The sequence below is a fragment of the Schistocerca piceifrons genome, chromosome X (genome assembly GCF_021461385.2).
Source record: "Schistocerca piceifrons isolate TAMUIC-IGC-003096 chromosome X, iqSchPice1.1, whole genome shotgun sequence".
NCBI classification, from domain to species: domain Eukaryota; kingdom Metazoa; phylum Arthropoda; class Insecta; order Orthoptera; family Acrididae; genus Schistocerca; species Schistocerca piceifrons.
In genome coordinates, this window is record NC_060149.1 from 582,623,459 (window position 1) to 582,638,128 (window position 14,670).

Below are 14,670 nucleotides of genomic sequence, written 5' to 3' on the forward strand. Positions count from 1 at the left end.
ACTTTCAGATATGAGAACACATTGTCAAATCATCCAAACAGAAAAAATTCTGTACTCCGTGGTTTCACGCAGACCATGTTAATATTGTACGTACTTGGGTGTAACTCAAGTTTTTTCAGTGACTATTCGCAGGAAAAACATTTATATTCTAAATATACACCAACATGTTAAAGAATTTAAAACTGTAATGAATTTGCTTTCTGTGACTTACACACTGAAGCGCCAGAGAAACTGGTATAAGCATGCGTATTCAAATACAGAGATATGTAAACAGGCAGAATGCTGCGCTTTGGTCAGCAACGCCTATATAAGACAACAAGTATCTGGCGCAGTTGTTAGATCGTGTACTGCTGCTACAATGACAGGTTATCAAGATTTAAATGGGTTTGAACGTGGTGTTATTGTCAGCGCACGAGCGATGGGACGCATCATCTCGGAGGTAGCGATGCAGTGAGAATTTCGCGAACGACCCTTTCAGGAATCAGGTAAAACGTCAAATCTTCGAGATCGCTGCCGGAAAAAGATCCTGCAAGAATGGGACCAATGACGACTGAAGAGAATCGTTCAACGTGACAGAAGTGCAACCCTTCCGCAAATGGCTGCAAATTTCAGTGCTGGGCCATCAACGTCATCGTGCGAATCATTCAACGAAACATCATCGATATAGGCTTTTAGGACCGAAGGACCACCCGTGTAACCTTCGTGACAGCACGACACAAAGCTTTACGCCACACTTGGGCCCGTCAACGCCAATATTGAACTGTTGTTGACTGGGAACATGTTGCCTGGTCGGACAAGTCTCGTTTCAAACTGTATCGGGAGGATGGACGTGTAGGGATGTTGAGACAACTTCATGAATCCATGGACCCTGCATGTCAGCAGGGGACTGTTCAATCTGGTGGAGACTCTGTAATGGTGTGAGGCGTGTGCGGTTGGAGTGATATACGACCCGGGATACGTCTAGATACGTCTCTGACACGTGACGCTTAAGTAGGCATCCTGTCTGAACACCTGCATCTATTCACGCCCATTGTGCATTCCGACGGACGTGGGCAATTCGAGCAGGACAATGCGACAACCCACATGTCCAGAATTGCTACAGTGTGTCTCCAGGAACACTCTACCGAGTTTAAAGACTTCTCCTGGCCACCAAACTCCTCAGACATGAACAATATTGAGTATATCTGGGATGCCTTGCAACTTGCTATTTAGAAGACATTTCCATTCCCTCGTACTCTTACGGATTTCTGTGCAGTCCTGCGGGAGTCAGTTCCCTTCAGCACTATTTCAGACATTAGTCGAGTCAATGCCATGTCATTTAGCGGCACTCCTGCTTGCTGGTGGGGGTCCTACATGACACTAGGTAGGTGTACCAGTTTCTTTGGCTCTTCAGTGTATGTTTAACACGTGATAATACTAAAGCTGTTTTATTTTACGTTTGTTGAGGACTTGTTATATGAAGAGTTTTAGCTGAAAAGGCTCAGGAGAGCAGTATATTATTCACTATTATCGGCACATCGTGTTTTATAAGAATGAAGAAGGAAAATTCATTGTGACACTACATGGTTCCAGAGACCTTTTCAGGCCTCACACAACTGTAGTCTATAAATGAAGAGCGAAGCAGCAAACAAAACTTTGTACCAGAACCAGAATTCGAACTCACGCCTCCCGCATACTAAGCAGACAAGCTAACCACCACGCCACCGTGGCACCGCCGCTTTGCACAACTGCACGGATTATTCTAGCACGCCTTCATCCTCAGTGGGAATTTGGATTGCAGAGGGAGATGCACTAGCGTAATCCGTGCGTCTATGTAAATCCACTGTGCCAGCGTGGCGTAGTGGTTAGTGCATCTGCCTAGTGAGCAGGAAACCCAAATTCAAATCACGACCTTCATACAGATTTTAGTTCATCAATCCAGTCTGTATATACATAATTCATTGTGAAACCGAGCGAAAAAGGAGTGAGTTGCTGCAAAGTTAATGAGAAGATTGAGTTCCGCTAGACACCACATGAACACAGCTGTTACGAAGCTCACAGCCCAGCGCAGGAAACACCTGTCAGTTTCCGCGCTAATACACAGATCTTGCGTCACAGGATAACACGTGCAAGGAGATGTCACCGCCACTGACAGAGACAGACGCCGCATGCTTACGCAATCTAAACAGCACATGTAACTCTCCGTGATCGCTGGGGCCTGTAGTTCATTCACAGTAATTCCAGTAACCACCTTACGTACCGCTGAAATGTTCTTGCGATAATTTACCCTTTATTTTTGACACTGTATTTTTGGTATAAATGGAAATGGCGTGTGACTAGGGCCTCCCATCGGGTAGACCGTTCGCCTGGCGCAAGTCTTTCGAGTGGATGCCACGTCGGCGACTTGCGTCTCGATGGAGATGAAATGATGTCAATAAAGACAACACAACACCCAGTCCCTGAGGGGAGAAAACCTCCGACCCAGCCGGGAATCGAACCCGGGCCCTTAGGTATGACATTCTGTCGCACTGACCACTCAGCTACCAGGGGCGGACATTTTTGGTATGTTACGTAATCAAGGCATGTCACAAGGATTCTAACTTCATCCCATTTTGCATCGTCTGCTATTTTCTCACCTTAGGTAATGAACTATAATCTTCCACGATAATATTTTCATTTTACACACATCAAAAAAGTTTTCTATCACCCGATTCCCAGAACTGCTGAAGATAGACGTTGACTGTGGATATTGTATCACAGAGACAGTCCCTTTGACTGTTCAGAGATGTCACTAAACCCGCCTCAAGATATAAATAACCATCCATGAACAGCACCTTTTAGACGGTGGGGTCCGACAGCCTATCAGTTCCAGTCATTCCACCAGGAAGGAGGTACACGGCTCGTGTTGCCTGTAGTTCAATCATACGTACACAGTCAATACCGCGGTTCGATCGCGTCCGCATTGTTACTTTGTGCCAGGAAGAGCTCTCATCAAGGGAAGAGTCCAGGTGTCTCGAAATGAACCGAATTGATGTTGTTCAGACATGGAGGAGATACAGAGAGACAGGAACTGTCAATGATGTGCCTCGCTAATGCCTCCCAAGGGCTACTACTTCAGTGGATGTCCGCTACCTACGGTTTATGGCTCGGAGGAACCCTGACAGCAACGCCACCATGTTGAATAATGCTTTTCGTGTAATCACAGAACGTCGTGCTACGACTCAAACTGTGCGCAACAGGCTGCATGATGCGCAACTTCGCTCCAGACGTCCATGACGAGGTCCAACTTTGCAACCACGACAGTATGCAGCGCGGTACAGATGGGGCCAACAACATGCCAAATGGACCGCTCAGGATTGTAGTCACGTTCTCTTCAGCGATGAGTGTCGCATATGCCTTCAACCAGGCAATCGTCGGAGACGTGTTTGGAGGCAACCCGGTCAGGCTGAACGACTTAGACACACTGTCCAGCGAGTGCAGCAAGGTGGTGGTTCCCTGATGTTTTTGGGGTGGCATTATGTGGGGCCGAGGTCCGTCACTGGTGGTCGTGGAAGGCGCCATAGTGGCTATACCATACGTGAATGCCATCCTCCGACCGATGTTGCAACCATATCGGCAGGATATTGGCGAGGCATTTGTCTTCATGGACGACAATTCGTGCCCCATCGTGTACATCTTGTGAATGACTTCCTTCAGGATAACGGCATCGCTCGACTAGAGTGGCCAGCATGTTCAACGGGCATGAACCATATCCAACATTCCTGGGATAGATTGAAAGGGCTGTTTATGGACGACGTGACCCACCAACCACTCTGAGGGATCTACACCGAATCGCAGTAGAGGAGTGGGACAATATTGACCAACAGCACCTTGATGAACTTGTGGATACTATGCCACGACGAATACAGGCATTCATCAGTGCAAGAGGACGTGCTACTGGGCATTAGAGGTACCGGTGTGCACAGCAATCTGGACCACTACCTCAGAAGGTCTCGCTGTGTGGTGGTACAACATGCAATGTGTGGTTTTCATGAGCAATAAATAGGGCGGAAATTATGTTTATGTTGATCCCTCTTGCAATTGTCTGTACTGGTTCCATACCTCTCGGAACTGAAGTGATGCAAAACTTTTTTTGATGAGTGTATATCTCCACATCAGTTTCCGTTAGACTTTGTTTTTACATTTCAACAAGAAATCATTTACGTCTTCGACTTTAAACTTATCCGTGGGCAAAGTCACAAGAGGTCCGGTGTTTGTTGACACTGTCGATTTTGTACAAGAAATTTCAGACCCCACAGATAAAAGCATACAGCTGTAGTGGAGCCCGAGTGGCAGCGCTGTGTGTGGATCTTGCCCACCGCTCCTACTAGTGCACTGAGTCTGCTGTTTCTGTCTCCGGCCGCCGACGCCGTACTGCTAACAACCGCCCACAATATCAAGCGACGCCTACGCCTAATAAATTACATTAATACCGCATTTTAATATCATAACATAGAAAGTTATTAATACCACTATTCTACAAATACTTAGAATTATTTTGCAGTTATCTGAACACCATTATATTATTATTACTTCTAATACTTCCAGAACGAACCGCTACATTTAAATTGCTGCTTTGACACTGACACTTTACGATTTTTATGAGAGAGTTTTCAGTTCTGTTGCCAGCCGAAACTTAACTGTTACATCAGTACTTATTGAATCTACACTGGTGCATCCTACAGCAGCTAGCCACAACATGGAAATATCTGAAAATGGATATCTTACTGCCTTTTATATGTTACGAAAAGGCTCTCACATTTTCATTTGTAAATACTACGTCTGCGAGAGAGTTTGCTACCTGCTTTCGTCTCCATGGCCTGTAAAATCGAGATATTCTATCTCCAGGTAGTTCGTCAACAACGTTGTCGACGGTATGACTACACTTCGCAAGTACTTCATTATGCGTCTTCCCATCACGCTGTAACCGTAACGTAATAGATTTGCCAATGTACTTAGAATTTGATCGGAACGACATGAAACTGGGCAGCAAGAATACATTTCGCAACACAATCTCCACGTTTGAATTTTTGTAGCGACGCACCTGCGACTCCAACATTGCCAGACTCATACTTTTCACTTTTCACTTTTTACCTTTTCGCCATAGTTACTGTGACATAACTTACTGTGATTTGTGGTAAATGTCTACTGTTGCGGTATGAGTCTCTCATCTCTGTTTCACTCACTGTAGTTTGTAACATTTACACTTGCCTCGCTGTTTGCTATGATTTGCATGTTAGTTTAAGTACTGATATTTCGTGTTTGACTTTGTTGCCCACCATTTACGGAAAAGTTTATGTTAATTATCTTGGTTTTAATATTTATTTTTGTATGTTTTCTCTTACTCCCATGTTTACGACATTTTGCTATTGAGATTGTCTACCATCGTACCGATAGCCAGTAGCCCTTGCTTTTGTTCTGGTTGTTTGTTCCACCAATGGAAGTCCCTTTGAGACATTATTGGACTTAAAGCTTTGTCATGTTCATATTTCCTAGGTGCTTTGTTAGGTCAGTTGCCCGGTTGTTGAAGTATTTTTGTTTAGTGATTTTGACTATGTGAAGTTTGCACTTGGGAACAGATACTTACTTATGTACTTGGATTTCAAATTAGTAATACTACTGCACATATTGTCATATACTGTTGTCACATCTTGAGATATTTCTTTCCTGTGATTCTTGAAGTTTTACCAGTATACTGAATGTTCGATGTGATTTCGGGGCTTCTTGCCACGATATTTCGTCTGGCAATCGGCCAGCCATCTTCAGGTGAGTATCTGTCAGTGGAGACAGCAAGTTTTTTTCCCTTTATTGAATTTCTATTCCTCCAGGTCGGGTGGGGGGTGGGCGGGGGCGGGCTGCCAGCAGCTTAATATGCCGCTCTTCAGCCGACAGAAGAGTTAAAAACATAATGAGAAGATAACAAAAAATAAAAACAGGCGATAAAACGGTGACTTTTTAAAACCGTAAAATGGCGCAAAATTGTGGAAGTTAAAATATAAAAACAAAGGGTTGGTGATGCTAAGTAAGACACACAGTAAGTAGTCAGGCAAAATTAAAATATACAGCGACAGTCTGGTTTCTGTTTGCAAGAGATAAAAAATCATATTTAGCCACAGTATGGGTTCTGTTCACAACACTTATGGGGATACACAACATTGAACACTCACTTAAACAGTGCACTGTAGAGTAGACACAGAGATGACACACCACAACCTGAGGCAGTTGGGGGGGGGGGGGGAGGATCCGGGCAGGGGAAGGGAAGAAAAGGAGAAAAGGGGGGAGGGGAGGAAAAGCAAAAGGTAAGAGTGCTGACGTAGGGAGAGGACAAATAAAAGGGGGGGGGGGCAGGGGTGCAGGGCGGATGCAAGAAGGAGTGGGGAAGGCAGAGGAGGAGAAAGCAAAAGGACTCAGGGGAGTGGATAGAGCCAAAGAGAGGGTAGGCGGGGAAAAACAGGATGGAAGGGAGGGAAGAGGGAGCCCGGGAAAAGGACAGAGGTAGGGAGGGGTACGTGAGAATCAGAGTTGATAGGAGGGATAAATGGAGGGAGACAGGGCAAAGTCTGGGGGGGGCGGGGGGGAGTTGACTGAAGCCATCTTGGGAAAGAAGAGGTGGAGGGTAGGGAGGACACAACAGTGAAGGTGTGGCAGTGGTCAGGGATTAGGAGAGGAGCAACCAGGGGATGGCAGGGATCAAGGTGGCAGGAGGTGTAGAGGACTCAGGTATGTTCGAGTAAAAAGAGCAGATGGGGGAAAGGAATCAGGTCATAGAGGTTCCATGTGGGGGGATGGGAGATATATACAGAAAGCGAGGCAGAGTGCATGGTCCTCAAGGATCTGGAGGGAAATCCAGGCAGGACTGGCATAACTGAAGATGGGACCGATCAAGGATTAGTAGGTGTGGAGGATGGTAGAGGGGTTCAACACACATGTCCCACCAGGGAGGAGTTTAAGGAGACAGAGGTGGTTGTGGGCTTTGGATTGGATAGAGTGGAGATGAGGGAAGCAGGTGAGGTGATGCGGAGACTGCACGTTCCTAACGTCGGCTTTATAGCAAAAAATTAGGGTGGGAATGCATGTTCATTGGCAGCCGTCACAATAGTGTCCTCTATTGAAATCCGCGCCCTCTGGATGTAGTGTTCTGTCTGTGACGAGCAGGAGTATGCATAGAGGTGAAAACTACATGTCCGCCCTCTATCAGAATGCATGCTCGGGTCACTAAAAACAGATGTCAGATGTCGCCAAACGTGCCATTATGAATAAACGGTCTCCTCCCGGAAAAATTAGAAAGATCACCAGGTCCCAAACCTTGTCCAGTTGAAAATCGCCATCACGATCTATAAGATTTTATGCTACACGTATCTCCACAGATTCTTTAATTACTGAATCCCAAAAAGTTATCGCTGGGACCAAGATTTTCGTGGCAGAAAAATCCATAGCGTATCCTCTGGTAATACAATGCTCAGCTACGGCCGACTTACTGGGCTGCGAAAGGCGAGTGAGGCGATCATGTTCAACGCACCTTTCATGTACTGTGAGTGTTGTCTGTCGAATGTGCTTTGCTACACTGGCACGGAATTTTATAGATCCTGGCCTTCCACAGAAACAGATCGTCTTATACCGAACCAAGAAGGGTACTTATCTTCACCAGTGGCCGGAAGATTACTTTAAGTTGATGTTTTCTTCAGATCTTGCCAACTTTAGATGAAAGGTTGTCGACTAATGGAAGGATCGCCCTGGACTGGAACAGTTAATCATCTTCTTGATGCTGTGGGTGGTCACGTTTCTTCCTTCTTAGTCCTGTTCTAATCTGATGTGGAGAGTAACCATTACCTCTGAACACTGACTCTAGAAGTTCCAGCTCCATTTTAGAGCTGTCTCCATCAGGTCAACATGATCCCGGTGCACCAACGTTCTAAGGACGCCGGTGGCTTGTGAAGGGTATGGCAACTTGACACTTGCAGGTAAAGGTCCGTATGTGTAGGATTACGGTACCCAGAACGCCCTAATGACCCATCCACTCTCCTAGTAACCAAGACGTCCAAAAACGGCAAGCAACCATCCTTCTCTACTTCCAGCGCAAACTGGATATTCTTGTGGATTACATTCAGATGTTGCAAGAAACGTGACAGTTCTTCTTCACCAAGGGTCACACTACAAAAGTGTGATCTACATATCGCCAGAAGACTCTCGGTTTAAGTTCTGCCGAATCATTTGGACAAGGCTTGGGATCCGATGATCCCTCTAATGTCTTCCGGGAAAAGACAGTTTACTCATAATGACACGTCTGGCGACATCTGACGTCTGTGTTTAGCGACGCGAGCGCGCTTTCCGACAAAGGGCGGACATGTAGTTTTCACCTTTGCGAATGAGCCTGCACGCCACAGATAGAACAGTATTTCCAGAGGGCACGGATTTCGGTAGTGGACGCTCCTCTGACGCCCGCCAATGGGCATGCGTTTCCTTGCTAATTTTTTGCTATAAAGCCGACGCCGGTCACTTGCAGTCTCCCGGCACTCTTTTTCCCTCCTCTCCATCCTCAAGTCCCTCGGATGGTCCCTACCAGTGGTTTTTATTCTTCATCAGTGCCCCGTCGTTTCCAGTGATTCTTTTAAGTGTCTTGCTCCGTGTGATTTTTATCCTGTAGCCGACTTTTAACTTGTGTTTGCCTCCAGTAGTTTTTAAGTGCACTTTGAATTGCCAGCTGTGTTCTTTTAACTTTATGTCGACTTTTTAACTGTTCCCCGAATGCATGTCCCAATCTTAGTGCATATTTTAACTCCCATCACCTCCATTTACTGTGTTTTTTATGTCCCCCTTTTTATCCCTCCTTTTTATGTAATCACCCTTCTGTATTTTTGTAAAGCCAATTGGCTGAAGAGTGGGGGACTATGCCGCTGCCAGCTTCCCCTTCCCACGTGAGGCAGGGGAATGAAATTACAATAAAGGAAAGAAAAAGCAGTCTCCAGTGACGGACACTCAGCTGAAGATGACTGGACGATTGCCAGCCGAAATATCGTGGCAAGAAGTCAACATGATCCGGTTGCAATACCGAAATCTCATCGAATATTTCTTTCCTCCTTGCGAGGAACATTCTACATCCATCCTCTGTTGTCGAGAGTGAAATTTTGGTTATACATCGAAGCTACGTTATAATCACCTGTTTCTGGTATGTATGCTTGACAAATCCCGACATTGTGCTGAACGAATTAAATGTCTCAATTCCACTTCCTCAGAAACATCCATATCTACCCGAGAGGTCAACATTACACAATTAGCAAAAATCTGCCGTCCTCCTCATTGCAATGTTACTGACAGCTTCAGTTTCGGTATCTAACTTATATAACTTGCCCATAGCTCCACAGTATATCTTACCACTCTGTAACACTTTATCCATAGGTGCTTGTCACTATTTATCGATCCTTATCACGAACCACGAACCGCATCTCTTGCGTTAACCTCTGGTTCCCGTCTGCTACAACTCTGGTAGCCCTACGGAAATGGTCAGTACACTCGACTTTTTTTCTGCATTTCTGGTTTCACAGATGGTCAGAGTCACAGAACATTTCGGGTTCGGGTTTCACAGATTGTAGAATCACAGAATTGATGAACTTATGTACCTATCCCCCCCCCCCCACCCCAATCAACCATGGACCTTCCCGTTGATGGGGAGGCTTGTGTGCCCCAGCAATACAGATAGCCGTACCGTAGGTGCAACCACAATGGAGGGGTACCTGTTAAGAGGCCAGACAAATGTGTGGTTCCTGAAGAGGGGCAGCAGCCTTTTCAGTAGTTGCAGGGGCAACAGTCTGAATGATTGACTGACCTGGCCTAGTAACATTAATCAAAATGGCCTTGCTGTGCTGGTACTGCGAACGGCTGAAAGCAAGGGGAAACTACAGCCGTAATTTTTCCCGAGGGCACGCAGCTTCACTGTATGGTTAAATGATGATGGCGTCCTCTTGGGTAAAATTATTCAGATAGGGAAGGGAGACCAAAATTTAATAGTCATGGAGCACTGAAATTCGATAGTACGAAAAGTAATAAGAAGAAGAGTGGGTAGCTTTGAGAGATCAAATAGTGAAGGCAGCAGAGGATCAAGTTGGTCAAAAGGAGAGGGCTAGTACAAATCCTTGGGTAACAGAAGAAATATTGAACTTAACTGATGAAAGGAGAAAATACAAAAATGCAGTAAATGAAGCAGGCAAAAAGGAATACAAACGTCCCAAAAAGGTGATCGACAGGAAGTGCAAAATGGCAAAGCGGGGTTGGCTAGAGGACAAATGTAACGATGTAGAGGCATATATCACCGGGGGTAAGATAGATACTGCCTACAGGAAAATTCAAGAGACCTTTGGAGAAAAGAGAACCACTTGTGTGAGTATCAAGAGCTCAGATGAAAAACCAGTTCTAACCAAAGAGGAAAAGCAGAAAGGTGGAAGGATTATATAGAGGGTCTATACAAGGGCGATGTACTTGTGGACAATACTATGGAAATGAAAGAGGACGTTTGATAAAGATGAAATGCGAGATATGATACTGCGTGAAGAATTTGACAGAGCACTGAAAGACCTAAGTCGAAACAAGGCCCCGGGAGTAGACAACATTCCATTAGAACTACTGATAGCCCTGAAAAAACTCTACCATCTGTTGAGCAAGATGAATGAGACAGGCGAAATACTCTGTCTTCAAAAAAATATAGTAATTCCAATCACAAAGAAAGCAGGTGTTGACAGGTATGAAAATTACCGAGCTACCAGTTTTATAAGTCATGGCTGCAAAATACTAACACGAATGCTTTATAGACGAATGGAAAAAAATAGTAGAAGCCGACCTCGGGGAAGATCAGTTTGGATTTCGTAGAAATGTTGCAACACTTGAGGCAATACTGACACTACGACGTATCTTAGAAGATAGGTTAAGGAAAGGCAAATCTACGTTTCTAGCATTTGTAGACTTAGAGAAAGCTTTTGACACTGTTGACTGGAATACTCTCCTTCAAATTCTGAAGGCGTCGGGGACCAAATACAGGGAGCGAAAGACTACTTACAATTTGTACAGTAACCAGACGGCAGTTATAAGGGTCGAGGGGCGTGAAAGGGAAGCAGTGGTTGGGATGGGAGTGAGACAGGGTTGTAGCCTATCCACAATGTTATTCAATCTGTATACTGAGCAAACAGTGAAGGAAAAAAAGAAAAATCTGGAGTAGGAATTAAAATCCATGGAGAAAAAAATAAAAACATTGAAGTTTGCCGATGACATTGCTATTCTGTCAGAGACAGTAAAGGATCTGGACGAGCATTTGAACGGAATGGACAGTATCTTGAAAGGAGGATATAAGATGAACATCAACAAAAGCAGAACGAGGATAATGGAATATGGTCGAATTAAATCCGGTGATGCTGAGGGAATTAGATTAGGAAATGAGTCACTTAAAGTAGTGGATGAGTTTTGCTATTTGGGAAGCAAAATGACTGATGGTGTTCAATGTAGGGGGGATATAAAATGTAGACATGGCAAAAGCAAGAAAAGAATTTCTGAAGAAGGTAAATTTGTTAACATCAAGTCTAGATATGAGTGTCAAGAAGTCCTTTCTCACAGTATGTTCATGGAACGATAAACAATTTAGGCAAGAAGCTTTCGAAATGTGGCCCTACAGAAGAAAGCTTAAGATTACATGGGTAGATCACGTAACTAATGTGGAGGTACTGAATAGAATTGGGGGGAAGAGAAATTTGTGGCACAACTTGACTAGAAGTCATCGGTTGGTAGGACATGTTCTGAGGCATCAAGGGATAACCAATTTAGTATTGGAGGACAGCGTGGAGGGTAAAAATCGTAGAGGGAGACCAAGAGATGAATGCACTAAGCAGATTGACAGGGTTGTAGGTTGCAGTAGGTACTTGGAGATGCAGAAGCTTGCACAGGATAGATTAGCATGGAGAACTGCATCAAACCAGTCTCTGGACTGAAGACCACATCAACGACATGTTCCTAACCTGAACCTCCTATCTCTCTTTTATTCAATCTCACTAATTTCGGCTAAATACCACATCCATACACACGTCTTGACTTTCAGTAAAACATTTTATTGCGTTAAATTCACGTCTGAAACGAATAATTGCTACGTCGACTGTGGAGAACTTTGCTATACCCACAACCATGATCACGAGTTGTCGTGTTGGACTGTTACAGTTCTTTCATTGCACTCAGTTGGATTTCCAGTTCTTTCTGGCCAGTAGCAAGGCGTGTTTTGCCATTCCTAGCATTTAGAAACAATTACTGCGCTTTTGGGACTGGCACTGACGTATTCTTTGGCAAGTACAAGATTTCTTAATTACAGGAAAAAATGCTATTGCTCATCCCCATTGTTGTATGCACTCGAAGCAACACCTGTGCACTGGTTTAATTTCTTGCACCTATATATCTGATTGAGCGATCACACTCTTTTCAGAGGATGTTATTAGGCCATGCTGCCCACGCGTAATGATGAGGATATAGGAACCAATATTTCAGCCCCTGGATAACAGCATTATTTATACTATGTCCAAGCCACTGCTGACACCTTCATTTGTTATGATTATAATCTCGTTTCAGACACACATCAGGTGACTAACGTGCAATGGAATATTCTTCAACAGTTTGCGTTGTGAGTTTATCACCGAGGCCCCTGACCTGCCAGCTCACTCGCTTTTCGTTTGTAACGCCTTTTGTATCACTCGCGAGCAAATTTAAACTATTTCAACCCGTTCCGTAGCACACGCTGCTGATTGGCATTATAACAGGCTCCAAGTAATTTCCCTAAATTGGGTATATGAAAAACATATTGTAAAAGATGTCCATAAGGCGTGAAAAACCACATAGAATCATCCATATTGAAAGTAATGCAATTTTACCCTCGCCACAGAGACTGTTATGTGTGGCGTAATAATTGTACAGAAATTTTTGCAGGGGTACGCCGCTTACTTACAAGATTAAACACTCTCAATGTTTCCTTGCAGTTGTTGGTTCTGTTGTTTTGTGCTCTGAGAGACCATTTAATTTCAGTTACAGTAGTTAAGAATAGAAGTCCGGAAGAAACATTTCGACATGCATTCATGCCGCTGTCGATGGACAGCTGCGTGGGTTTCACCCCCCCCCCCCTCAACACCCCCTCCCCACACCCCCACCAGCACTACGACCGTTCGATCCACGGGACCAGCCCACAGCCCAGCTGGTACCTGTCAACGTTTCCTCCGGTCGCTGTCACGCGGCTGCCCAGCGCAGTTGGCGCGCCCACATCTCGGTGCACAGCTCCATCGATGTTCTAATCCCGTAAGTGGTTTATGGAGAATAGCTGACAAGTTTAATTGCAGCCATTGTGTTGGTAAACTTACGTACGAAATTTCCTTTTTCCTTGCCTCAGAGTCTTTAAAGTTCTATAGTTAAAATAAAATACGATAGGCGCTTCGCTATGGTTTACGTGATTAATATATAAAATAAAAATAATGTATGGTTCGGAAAACGAAGGATCGATAGAACTGCACTATCTTTCAACCTTACGCAGTTCGCAAGGAAACGACTTGCCTCGAAATTTTCCGAAGGTAGAAAATTATTAATTGTCCGTCCTAAAACTTGTATCCCAAGAGCATTCAACCATTTTTCTGAAAACTGTTGTTTTTAAACAGGAAACCTGCAATGAATTGCACTTATTGTCACGTTGTAGAAACATTTATCAGGAAAGTGCTTTAAAATACGAGGGTTGGCACTTTAATAGTGGCAACTATTTATTTTCAGCTTCTACAATATAGATACGTGTTTCAATGTTTTACTGACCTTGAGAGTAGTCACCAGCATTTTGTATAATCCGTTTCCAGCGATGTGCAAGTCGTAGGATACTCTTAGCAGTGCCAGTTGCGTTGATAGTTCGAGAGGTGCGGTCTATTGCCCGACGAATTTGTAGAAGTTCTGAAGCGAATACCGTGAAGTGCTTCCTTCAGTTTGGAAATCGAGTTGAACTCACGAGGGCTTAAGTTAGGGGAGTGCAGTAGATGGTATAGCACTTTTCAGCCCCATCAGTCAAACAAATCAGTAACAGCTTGCACAGTACATGCTTGAGCATTGTCCTGCAAAATGATGGTCAGGTCCTGCAGAAAGTGTCATCACTTCTGTCTCTATGCTGTTCATTTTTGTAACACAACCTACGACCAGCTTAGATATAGAAGTGATGACACTTTCTGCAGGACCTGACCATCATTTTTCAGGACAATGCTCAAGCACGTACAGTGCAAGCTGTTACTGATTTGTTTGACAGATGGAGCTGCTAAGTGCTATACCACCTACTGCTTTCCCCTGACTTATGCCCTCGTGAGTTCAGGGGAACAGTAGCACAGTCATAGACAATATTTTTATTCATTGTTCATTACTAGATGGGCATTCTGTTAGTAAAAGGGTCAATGGCCTTTCAGACCATGATGCACAAATTTTAACATTAAAAGGTTTTTGTACTCAAACCAACATAGTATTTAATTACAAACTACGTAGGAAAGTTAATCCAACAGCAACAGAGAGTTTTTCAAAACTTGTCAAGGAACAAGAGTGGCAAGATGTTTATAGTGCCAATAATATAGATGGTAAATACAATGCTTTCCATAACACATTTCTCATGCTCTTTGA

General features: G+C 44.3%; 1 pseudogene; it reads right to left on the reverse strand.

The window, feature by feature from the left end:
- LOC124722534 overlaps positions 1-5,123 on the reverse strand; it is a 68,212-nt pseudogene extending 63,089 nt beyond the window's left edge.
- Positions 5,124-14,670: the final 9,547 nt, after the last annotated feature.